The sequence below is a fragment of the Phodopus roborovskii genome, unplaced genomic scaffold, assembly GCF_943737965.1.
Source record: "Phodopus roborovskii unplaced genomic scaffold, PHOROB, whole genome shotgun sequence".
Classification (NCBI taxonomy): Eukaryota; Metazoa; Chordata; class Mammalia; order Rodentia; family Cricetidae; genus Phodopus; species Phodopus roborovskii.
The window spans coordinates 24,325,921-24,338,607 of record NW_026126514.1 but is presented as its reverse complement, the minus strand read 5'-3'; the positions used below and the strand labels follow the sequence as shown (position 1 = coordinate 24,338,607).

General features: G+C 45.5%; 1 protein-coding gene across 2 annotated transcripts in view; it reads left to right on the top strand.

The window, feature by feature from the left end:
- Positions 1–386: 386 nt before the first annotated feature.
- Positions 387–12,687, top strand: part of Sptb (spectrin beta, erythrocytic) — a 119,258-nt gene continuing 106,957 nt past the window's right edge. For both annotated transcript variants that reach the window (XM_051196013.1, XM_051196014.1), the window contains exon 1: positions 387–610. The gene's annotated coding sequence lies outside the window, so the exon portion shown is untranslated. The remainder of the gene's footprint in view (positions 611–12,687) is intronic.

The following is a 12,687-nucleotide window of genomic DNA, read 5'->3' as shown; positions in this document are numbered from 1 at the left end:
GTCCCTTCCGACCTCAGGAGGGGCGCAACAGCTCAGGAGCCCTCCTCACCCACCCTATGGCCTAAGCGGGTCTTTAGGTTTATTTTCAAAACCGGATCTTAGGCTGCGGGGACGCAGGGCGGGAAAGGTTGGGAGGACTCCTTTTCGCCGCCAGGCTTGCAGCTCCGGGCACACGAATTAGGCCCGAGCTGCAGAGTCGAGATCTTTTCCCTAGGGTAGGGGCTCAGGGTGTGCGGGATCAGGGGAGGTGAACGAGGACTGGGGCGCCCCTGGTCCAGGCGGCAGCGGCGCTAGCGGCTGGGCAGGTGCCCCCGGGCGCGCAGGCTGATTGGCAGGTGCAGGAGTGGGTGGGGAAGGCGGGCCTGGCGCTGCGGGAGGCTGCGGCCCCGCCTCCCCGCCCCCGCCGCGGGACTATCTGGTCCCGGCAGCAGCGATGTCCCCCGGCAGGAATGTCCCTCCTCAGATAATGTTATTTATATCTCTGGGCGGGTCCGCGGCTCCGCAGCACCAGGCGCCCGGCGGCCACTGTGCCAGGAGCCCCGTGCTGCCCTCCTCCCCCTGCGCCGCCGCCCCCGGGCTCAGGGTGGCCGCCGCTTCAGCCCCAGCGCAGGTGAGTCCCCAAGGGCCGCGCGGCGGGAGGGAGCTGGGTGCTCCGGAGCCAGCGGCGCGGAGCACGGGGCCCAGGGGGCGGGTGATGCTCCGGCCCTGTGGGGGCCTGGCCCCGGGTACCAAGCGTGGAGCGGGCGGGGTGCGCAGCCCGGGAGGCCCTGGCGGCTGCGGCAGTCGTCACCCTGGGACGCGGGAACCCGCGTGGGCATCACAGGCGCTGGGCGAGCGGGGCGCTAGCTTTGGGAAGCTGGCTAGTAGAGTGTTGCCCCGGGGCGCTGGGAGTGGGTTTGGGGGTGTGTGTGTTCTCGGCCGCCTCCCTCAGGACCCTCTCCTGTGAGCGGGGGGGGGGGGGAAGGGAGGGGGGTACTGCCTATCACCAGTCCGACGACTGCCCGCTCCTGTGCCTCTGGTTGCCTGGTTTCTCAACCCCCGGGCGTGTCGGATCCTCTTCTGGAACTTGGCTAGTTCCCTCCTTGGCTGCCCAGCGCCAAGGCTGGGAGGACAGTTCAGGGCAGCAGAGGGGGCCGGGCCTCTAGATGCCGGGCAGGAGGTGCAGAGTGGCCCTGTGTAGACCGAGGAGAGAAAGATGAAGTGTCCCAGAATTATACTTCAAGGATCCCCTACCCATCCCATTCCCTTTGAGTTTCTGTTCTCCAAGGGTCTACAGCCCACTCTACTCTTACCCTTCGTGCCAGTTCCAAACAACTTGGCCAAAAGAAATAGAAAGTGGAGGAAATATGAGCTTTAACACAATCCTCAAGTCCCACCAACTTACCCATACTTACCCGAGGGGAAGTAGCTGCGAGGCTTGAGTACAGTTTCCGTGACAACAAGCCTTAGGTAGGGCCTTGGTTTATAGCCTATTAATATCCAAACCACTGTTTTCAGTGAGCAATTAGAGGTGCTAGGAGTTAATAACACCCCCTAACTCACTGAAGGAAAATGGAAAGAAGCCACTGCTTTATATGCGTCCAGCGCAGTGGGATGGGATTATATAGTGACGGTCTCTTTTACTGAGAACTTCAGTGGGGAGAGGATATGGCTGTCACCTCCACGCTAGGAGGCAGCCACGCAAAACCTCTGCCTGTGGCAATCAGGATGTATATAGTTCAGTTTCGCAGGGAGGTGATTCAGACAGCTCCAGAATGAGAAGAGCCTTAAGAGAGAGGAAAAAGAGGCACATCATGTAAGCTGTTCTCTTAGGCTACCCGTAGCTTCACAGATCGCTCAGAATTTTATCCTAGAATTCTCTTTTTAACTGCTCTGTGACTGTGACCTAGAGTAGTTATTTTCCTATTCTGGGATCAGACTTAGATGCTTTCCTATGAGCCCTGGGAAACTCTTACAAGTGCAAAACGTTGCTTAATATATGTTTTGAATGCTCAGCACCCCCAGAGGCTTGGGAACTAGCTAACAAAACGAATAGTAAGCTTAGAACAGAGAACAGCCCACCGACCTTGAAATGAACTGACTCAAAAGGCTGTCGGTTTATACAAAGTATTACCCAATTCTGGTGTCGAGTAAAGCAGAGTTGAAAGGAGAGGGCCTCTTTGCTGTTGTGCCTCAATTTATCAGTGGCCAAGTGGCAGTGGCTAGGAACGAGCCAGTCCTGCTAATCTTGCGTTCTCAGAAGACATAGTGTCCACCATGGAATTGAAAGCACCCAAAAACTCTCAGGCATTCAGGCTGCGCCTTGCAGCACAGGCATATCAAGTTTTCCCCAGTGACTTGCCCAGTGGAGAGCTAGGATACCACCCCTTGCTCCGGGCATTGCCTCTTCCAAGTGTTGTGAAGGTGTCCGGTGGTGGAAGCAAGCAACACCTGTTGGATTGTTAATTTGGGGTTATAGGCAGGATTGTTAGCTTGGGGGTATAGGCAGGATTGTTAGCTTGGGGGGCAGAACTTTTAGTTTAGGGGCTTAACTGGAGGCTGACTCCCACCTGCAGTCACATTTGACACAATAAACATGGCTATTTCAGGCAAACTAGGTGTGAGTGAACGCTTTGAAGTAAAGTCATTCTGCCACGGTTTTGGAAAATAATAAGTTTTTGGTAAATAGGAAGAATAATAGCTTTCATGGTGTTGGTCTTTTATGTACTTGTGGCTAGCTGGTAGTGGATTCTTGTTGACCGAATTAGAGAAAGAATGACCAAAGATTTCTTTATATCGTTGTATTAATTGTCAGCTCTGCAGGGTAACTCTTACTATCCTGTCTTAAAAAGTGAAGAGACAGGGCTGGTGAGATGGGTCAGTGGGTAAAGGTGCTTGCTGTATGAGCCTTGTAATGGACTCCACAGAGTAATCCTCAGACCTCCACCAGCGTCCATGCACATGTGCACACATAATAATACTTTTTTTTTTTAGTGAGGAAATAGGTTCAGGGAATTAAATAACTTGTTTGCATTACATGGGAGATGAGGTGAGGCCAGGATTCGGACTCCATTGCTTGCTCTGTTGTCTTTTTAAGATTAGACACTCGGCAGGGGATGTGGAATATCTTGGGAAGATTTTCTGTAGCCTCGCCTGTAAATGTCGAAGTCTTCACTCCTTGTACCTGAAATCATAATTGTGCTTATATCGGAGAAGTTTAAAATATATTATCTCGAGACAGTATTGAGCATTTATTTGCTCAAAAGTTCCTCAGCCTAGTCTATTATTTCCAGGTCATTCTTTCAAGGGCAGAATTATAATTCTGGCAATAGTCAAACACAGATTGGAAAAAAAAAAAAAAAAGCAAAACAGATTTTTCCTTCCAGTCGTGGAAGTGGCCAGAAGGGCTTTGATGATGTACAGGAACAGTGTGACAGGACAGAGGATGACTATAAAAAATTCATGAGGCAAACAGGATTGGGGTTGGAAGGGACCCTGGAGGTCACTGAATCTAGCCTTCTGTTTATGTGATCACTTGCTTAAAGGTGAGACTTAGCTGCGGTTTACTTTGTAACTTACGTTACTGCCTTACTTTCTGTCATTCTAACCCATTTCTTCCATGTAGTTCTTTCTCTTCCATGGCAAATGAGGTTTGTTTCCCGCAGTTCTGTCCATTCAAACCACTGAGGTTTTCATTCCTTCGGGGGAAAGATGAGTAAGAACAGACTTTACTATCCAAGACTTACAGCTTAGTAAATTCAAAACCAGGAAAGAACATGGAAAAGTACTAGGATAGGAAACGGGGAATGTTTGAGATAATTAAATGCTAACCTGTCCTCTGATTTCCCCATTGCTTGTTTATACACATTATCCCACAAAAAGTTATAAACATTACATTACCTACAGACAGTACATATCTCAAGGCAACTATTGTGTAGCATTTCTGGAGGATGAGAAGGAACTATTGGGATTGCCAGGTACCTGTTTGGTTTTTATTCATTTATTTATTTATTTATTTATTTTTTGGTTAAAAATTTATTTTTCATGCACATGAATATTTAGCCTATTTTAAATGCATGTATGTGTACCACATGTATACCTGGTATTATAGAGGGCCAGAAGAGAGCATTGGATCCCCTGGACCTGTAGTCACAGAAGATTGTGAGTCTCTTTGTGGGTGTTGGGAACAGAACCTGTGCCCTTCACAAGAGCAGTACACACTCTTAACTACTGGGTCATCTCTCCAGTCCCCAGATACCTATTTTAATCTCACCTAATCACCAAATCACTCTTGAAGAATATTGTTTCAAAATCAGGTATTCTGTCCAAAACCAAGCTCTACCCAAGACATGAAAAGGCAGAAAACATGAGCAGTGGGAAGTGGGAGGTAATATCAAATACATTTGTTCATTGTCTGATGCTTTCTTTATCACTCCCGACCTTCAGCTGAACACTTATCAATTGAATTAGGAGCATCTGGAATGAAGATAGCCATTGTGTGTGCTGATGATACATTCGATTTTATAATGATGCTTGGCAGGGAAGCCCGTGGGTCCTGGACTCTGAAGCCACACAGGCAGATGTGGAAGACAAAAATACGGATGAGGATACTTGCCTATGGGTGTTCTGTCTGTAGAGTAGTTTGGACTTTTGGTCTCTATGGGCAGAAGGTTTTGGATACTCTATTGTAGGGAAGGAACCTGGGAGGAAGTGTACATGTGTTGGTCTGTACACTAGATCATAACTCTGCTTTATCATTGTTGGCATTATCAGACACACGTCTCTCCTCTGACGGCCCCGGGAGTGTGGGTCTCTTGACTTGGAAGGTGGAGTTGGAGATCAAAGGTGAATGTAGGAAACAGGGGACTCCCCTGCCAGAGCTGGCTCCTCTCACTGAATAGTCAACTCCCGGTGGTAAATATTTAGAAAATGTCATAGCATGCTTCCTTTTGTTGCTCCGCTTATTTCTTAATTCACAGCCGAGCCGTCTGAGTTCTTCCATTTTCAGCCAGCCTTAGCTGAGCAGCAAATCACCGGGGGATCACCAGCCTTGCAGCTCACTGTGTTTAAAGGCTGAAGAACACACACAGAGAATGCCTTCTCAGTGAATTGTTTGGCTGGCGTCTGACATCCCCAGACCACCTCTAATTTTTTTCTTTCCTTCTGGTTGCAGGAAATATTACAAAGCTGTCTCCTTGCTGCCTCAGCAAGGCCCTTCCAGGTTTTGCTATAATGCTTTATTTCCATTATGTTGGTGCAGACCTGGCTGAGGGCATAATTAAAGGGCAATTAAAACTGAGACATATATCATGTTAACAGTGAGGCAAAAGTAGGTTCCCTTTCTTTCATTTGAATGCTGTAAATTTAGCAAATGAGTAGGAACGGGGCTAGGAAAAAAAAAAAAGGCTTTGCATTGAATTGGTCTGGGATCCTGCAGGATATTTATGAAAGGAGGAACAGGGCACCTTGACAGTCAAAGAACAATAATTGCTTTGAATTATAGTCAATTCCGAAGTTTTCACTATTGTGAACGAAGCAGAAACTTGGATAGTCTTGAAAATGAATAAGTTGAAAATCTTTTCTGTGTGTACCAGAAGTAAGTATGGGCGTGTCTCTCCTGTGAGGATTCATAGCATTTCAGATGAAGCGAGGTGCATTTAGCGTCTTAACCTAGGAGGATGGGAAAGAGGCCTGGGTCCTCATCCTGTTGACACGTTCAGCCTTTGACCCTTAGGAGTAGTGAATTGGCTTGTCTTCCAGCATGTTTCCTCAGGAGCACAAAGAAAAGACAAGACCCTTCCTAACCCTGAGTCAGAAGTCAAGGGAACTTCACTGGGAAGGCCTGAGAAAGCAATTGAGATATATTTATTGAAGGAGAGCAGATGTAGGGCAGGTACCTCACACTGGCATATGCTCAAGGACACGGAAAAGGGGCAGATGGAGGTCCATTCACTACTAGGAGGCAGAACTGCGAACAAGCGAAGACACATTAGACTGCTTGGAGGAAAAATGGTGTTCCCGGGCAAAGGCACGGCAGGTTGGGGTGTTCAGGAAGACTTTAAAAAGTGTCAAGGCCTGCCTGGTGGTGGTGGTGGTCCCAGAGGCAAGGTAGATTTCTGTGAGTTCAAGGCCGGCCTGGTCTACAGAGTGAGTGCCAGGGCAGCCAGGGTTGTTATACACAGAGAAACCCTGTGTTGAAAAAACAAACCACAAAAACTGTCAAGTGCTGTAGGAGAAGGGAGGCTGGGAAGGGTTTGGTGCAGGGTTGTACATATGTGGTGCCACACACATGGGCAGAGGAGCATAATGACATTCCAGAATGAGTAGTTCCATGTGGCTGGAGTGGTTCGGTTTGTTGAAGAACTTCAGAAGTTCGTGTTGAAGTCAGTGTATGTTTTTAACTGGAGATATGCGTGTCAGAGGGACCTGACCAGATCCTTGTTTGGGAAAAGCTCTTTAACAGCGGGAAGAGAAAGTGAATTAGAGTCCAGTACATGGTGTACTTACCCTAAATCAGGGGAATGAACACTCACAGTGTTTAGTCCCTCCAGTATTTAGGATGTCACTTCATTTTATCTTACAATGACCACACAAGAAGATCTCATTACCCTTCCTTTAGAGTTAGGGTCAGAATTAGAAATGTCCCCAGTGGTTGACAGCCGAACCTCTCTATCATTGTTTCCTTGTTCCGTTGCTGGAGCCTTGTCTAGGTTTCCTCCATGGGAGAAATGAATATTCTGAACTTTCTAGTCAAGGGTAATTGCTTACTTTACTTTCTTCAATGGAGCTTTCCATCTGAGTTTATTGGTTTTGGAGAGAGGCATAGAGAAGCTGGTGGCAGTATTTACAATCTAACATATCCACAAAACCTCAAGAATGGCTCTACAGAATATACTGGAATGATGGGGCAAAGCAGGAATTAATGCATTACCAGCAGATACCACAGATAATAAAATGATGGGCTTCCATGTCTGTCAATGCTTTGGCTTTTCCAATCTCTTATCCCAGGTTTGCTATGCATCTTTATACTTCTGCCGCATTTGGGACCTCAAACAAATCTTGGTTTTCCCAGTTGGCTGCTTTTATCTTGTACCTCCTCCAATCTCAAAAAAAAAATTACTTAGTGAGTTCTCATTTACTTATCAAACATATTCTAGGTTCAGGGGTACAACAGTGAACATGGGAGAAAAAAAAATTTCTGACATCATGGAGTACATATCCTCACTGGGAAAGACAAGTAATAAATTACATCAACAGGCAGCAAATGGGTACAACATAATATCGGGTGTTTCAGTGGTAAATTAAGCAACACGAAGGAACAAGCGATGGCTCTGTTGAGCTGGGTGTTGGTGACGCACACCTTTAATCCCAGCACTCGGGAAGCAGAGGCAGATGGATCTCTGTGAGTTTGGGGCCAGCCTGGTCTACATAGAGAAATCCAGGACAGCCAGAGCAGCACAGAGAAACCCGGTCTTGAAAACCCAAAAGAAAGAGGGGAGAGGGTTCTGTTGGGTGGGGTGGGTGGTCAGCAAAGAGCTCTGCTGAGCTTTCATCTCAGCGGAGTTCCAAATGGGAGGAGAAAGGAGGTCACAGGGTATTTGGGAGTGGAGATTCAGATTTTAGCTCTAGTCACTGGCCATTGTGGACAGGAAAGAGACCTGTTCAGGTTTTTATTTAAAGAGGTTCTATTCTGGCATCCAACATTCAGAGGACTGATTGTATAGGACAAGGGTAGGAGCACGGAGCTCAATTAAAATGACTGCTGTCCAGGGGACAGATGTGGCATTAGGGTGAGGGGGTGCTACCATGTAGTTGGATCCTGGGTGTATTTAGAAGATAGGGTTGTTGGGATTTGGATAGAGAGGGTAAGAGAAAAAAGAGTAAGTCAAGGGTGATGCAGTTGTTTTGGGCCTGAACAAATGTCAAAATAAAAAGATCATTTATTGAGATGGTGAATTCATTTTATTAAATACACACATGTCTATTATTTTGCAGTCAAACGCTCTACCACTGAGCTATACCCCTGCATCTGTTATTTTGGATATCTAGTTCCATTGAGCAGTTGACTTCTCTCTCTCTCTTCATCTCTCTCTCTCTCTCTCTCTCTCTCTCTCTCTCTCTCTCTCTCTCTCTCTGTATGTGCATGAATGTGTATGTGTAGATTCCTGCAAAGGCCAGAATAGTGTTGGATTCCCTCATGCTGATGCCACAGACAGTTAGTTGGGTGTGGAATCCCACACTTGCTACTTGTGTGACTGACTTGAACATAACTGCATATTTCTTTTGTTGTTATGTTTAATTGTGCCCAACCAAGCAATATGCTCATTTGTGTATTTGGGATTTTTTAATTTATTTGGGTGTGTGTAATGGAGAGGCATGTACATGCCATGCCACGGCATGAATGTGGAGCTTAGAGGATGACTTTTGGCAATCAGCCCTCCCTTTCCACCATGTCAGACCATCAGTCTTGGTGGCAAGTGTTTTTACCCACAAAGCCTTTGTTTGTTTCTTTAAGACAGGGTCTTGTTATATAGCCTAGTCTGGTCTTGAATTTGTGATCCTTCTGCTGCAGCTTCTCCATTGTTGGAATTGCAGGTGTGTCCCACTATATTTGGCTGCTAATAAACTCTTAAGGGAAGGAACTAATGTATGAATTGCAGTCCTGGGTCTTAAAGTTCTGACTAATGCTTTTGAAAGTAGAAGTCCCATTTATAACTTCAAAAGAGTACCCATTTTATTTTTACTTTACATTTTTTTGTAATTGATCTAAGTTTTATACTGACTAGTCACTTTCTAAACATTTATTTAAATTTATCCTATGTGCACTGTTGTGAAGCTATCAGGTTCCCTGGAACTGGAGTTACAGACAGTTGTGAGCTGCCACGTGGGTGCTGGGAATTGAGTGCAGATCCTCTGGAAGACAGCCCGTGCTCTTAACTGATGAGCCATCTCTCCAGACCTGTTGTTAGCCATCTCTCAGTGGTTACTAGTCACTTTCGTTTGTGGCTCTGAGGCAGGATCTCACTATGTAGCCCAGGGTGGCCTCAAACTCAGTCTTCCTTCCTTTGCCGCCTGTGTACTGGGTTACAGGCATGTACAACCTCATTCAGCAGCTTATTAGTAATGTTTGATAGATGGTGCTAGTGCACAGGATTTAGATTAATTGAAAACTTCCAGGTGATAGCTACCCACAATGCTCCTTTCCCAGGGAATTGTAACTGGACATTGTTTCTCTAGGTCACTGGTTCTCAACCTGTGGGTCACGACCCCTTTACAGAGATTGCTTATTAGATACCCTGCATGTCAGATATTTACATTATGATTCATAACAATAGTAAATGACAGTTATGAAGTAGCAAAGAAAATAATTTTATAGTCGGGGGTCGCCACGTCATGAATAACTGTATAAAAGGGTTGCAATGTTAGGAAGGTTGGGAACCTTCTGCTATAGATAAAGAACTTTCTGATATACCCAGATTCATGCTTTCCATCTCTTCAGGTGGCCAGGGATGGAACCCAGGGCCTCATCCTTCTTAGGAAGAACTTCTACCCCTCAGCCACACACACCTCCAAGGTGCTGTATCTGCTTGTCAGAAACAAAATTTGCTTTTTTTGGGTTTGTTTTTGTCCCTAAATGATGAGGAATAATTATTTCATGGACATGGCAACCATGCAATTAAAGTTTTTCTTCCCAAATGGTGATAAATATGCTTGACATGAAATCTGTTATTTAAATAACTTTGAAGTATACAGTTTAGTGGCAGATTACATCCACACTACTCTCTAGCTGTCATCATCATCCATCTCTAGAGGTTTTTCTCATCTTCCCAAACCCAAGCACTGTATCCACTAACTCCCATTCTCTTCCCTTCCCATCCACAAACAGATGATTGGGTCGCTTCCAGCCTTTGCCTGTTGTAAACTACACTGCTTTGAGCACGATATCACTGTGAAAAATGCAAATATCTCTTCAAGATCCTGTTTTTCCTTTTGGATTTATATCTAGAAGCAGAGTTGCTGGATCATCGTATGTTCTGTTTTTAAGGAACCCATCCATCAGTTTTAATATTTCCTTCCACTGTTTAATATCTCTAAAGGGAAAAGAAAAAAAAACCGTATTAACATCACATTGTTGGCCACACTGAACCAAAATATTATTTGAGATCACTATCTTTGGGGAATAACTTGTCCAGGCTCCTGAATGTGTCCATAGATCAGTTCGTCTATTTTTAGGCCGAAGACGCTTAGAGGACAGGTAAGTGTTTACTTTGCTTCATGGTCATGCAGCCAAACTCAGGTAGGGAAGGTGTAAATATTGTCGGAAGATGTATGTCAACCAGGAAGTCTCCTTGAACTGGATGATGAGCATCTGGGTGGATTCCAGCTCTTTTCTCTTTCTGTTTGCCCTTGGGCAAGAGCTCCCTCTTCCTCTGACATTTCCAAGGCGTATGTGTGTGTGTCACCTTGATATTTATTATTACCCTCAAAATTTTCCTTGCAGATTCTTTACAAGCTTACACATTGCCTCATCTTGATCACCTTGCTGGCCCCTTCCCTCTGTAGGACTTAGGGCAGCACCAGCTGCTTCCTCCTCCTTTCCAGGGTGAATCATTTGCCATCTAAGTGTCAACTCATCTTCTATACTGTTTGGCCAAGTTTCTTGAGATAGCAAACTGAGCTCTATCATTCATTCATTCATTCATTCCTCCTTTCTCTCTCTCTTCCTCCCTCCCTCCCTCCCTTCCTTTTTCCTAGTTTTAAAAATATCCCTAGCACCTAAAGCCATGGTTGGCACACAGAAGGGGATGGCTAAGAATTTTTTTATTGACTAAAAAAAAAAAAAAAAAAAGACTGACTGTTTGACGTGTGTGTGTGTGTGTGTGTATAAATTTTATGTATATGAGTGTTTTGCTTTCATGCATGTTGATGCACCACCTATGTCCCTGGTGCCCATGGAGTTACAGACAGTTGTGAGCTCCCATGTGAGTGCTGGAAATTGAACCTGGGTCAGCTGGAAGAACAGACAGCACCCTGAGCCAATCTCTCCATTCCCCAATTAATGTATATTTTAACTTGGAAATGAATTTATAGTAACAATAAGTCAACATTTATTGAAAACTTATATGCTAGTCTAGTACATGTGTATTCATGTACTATTACTATCCTAATTGGCAGATTTTTAAAAAGTCAAGCAGAGAAGTTAATCTACCCAATTCTCTACCCTCTAGGTTAAAGCTAGACTCAAATCCAGTCATACTTACTCCAGGCTGCTGGCTTGGAACCATTGTGCCCGCACATATTTGGGTGGAGGTTCTTTTAGGACTCTCAATTTCAAGGATTTTTTTTAAGTCCTGCATTTTTAATAGTCTGAAATTAGATAAGTAATTAATTGCCTGCTTCTGCATGCTGCTTTGTATTTGCAAGGATTTAACCACATAGGCCTGAATCCCTTTATTAGGGTTTAATAAATAATGAATGTTCGGAGTCCTACTTCCGACATGGTTCTTTGACATCTGAGGAGAGAAATGTTGATTTGCACCACACAATATGCCGTGGTTGTGAGGCAGCTGCACTAAAGCTGCTTTAGCAAAAGTTAGAATCATTGTTCAGGCAGTGGCCCACTGACACCCATAACCTGTGAGCATTCTCACTCTGAAACTGGGCCCAGCCTTGGGCTCTGGCACCGGGTGTGGTTCCTGTTCCTCCCTTATTTATTTTATTTATTTATTTATTTATTTATTTTTTACAAGACAGGGTTTCTCTGTGTAGCCCTGGCTGTCCCGGATCTTGCTCTGTAGACCAGGCTGGCCTCCAACTCAGCTATCTGCCTGCCTCTGCCTCTGAGTACTGGGATTAAAGGCGTGCGCCACCAGCGCCCGGCCATCGTACTTATTCTTAATGCTTTCTCGGCTCATTCCTTTCTCTGAGCTATTAATTGTTGAGGTTGCCAGTGCATCTTCAGCCTGATTTAGCCTCGGCCTTCCTCCTCAGTCCTGATGTGCACCACTGCCTTCTGGCTGTCGTCATTCGCTTGTACTAAGACGGCTCACTCCTCCTGTCGCAGTGGCATCTCTCGGCTTCAGCCCCAGTCTGCTTTATGTTGATGGCTCCTTGTTTTCCCATCTCCCCAAATGAAAACCTCAGCAGCACGTTGTCTGTTTCCTCGTTTCCAGCTTCCTCATCCACATGGCTGCCCACAATTTCTGTATGGGTTTTCTTCCAGAATTTCCAAATTAGTTTCTCACAGTGCCCACCATTATGTTATGTTTGAATAACTGGCTTCTGTCTTCAATCCATGCCACATCCCGACCTCGGAATTATTCTTAAAACTGTGAGTCTGATCAAGTCATTCTACTGGTTTTGTTTGTGTGTTTGGTTTGGTTTTACGAGACAGGGTTTCTCTGTGTAACAGCCCTAGCCTAGAACTTGCTTTGTAGACCAGGTTGGCCTCAAACTCACAGAAATTTGCCTGCCTCTGCCTCCTCTCCCGAGCAATGGGATTAAAGTGTGTACCACCACATCTACCCACTTGACTGTTTTATAGTTCTTAGGTTCTCCATTGTCCCCAGATAAAATTTAAAGAGGAAAGGCTATGGCTGTAGCTCAATGATAGAGACTTAACTAACTAATGAGTTCACTCCCATTGAAGAAATAAAATTGAGTGGGCCAGAGGGGCCCTTAACAGTCTGCCTTTCCCAGATTCATCTC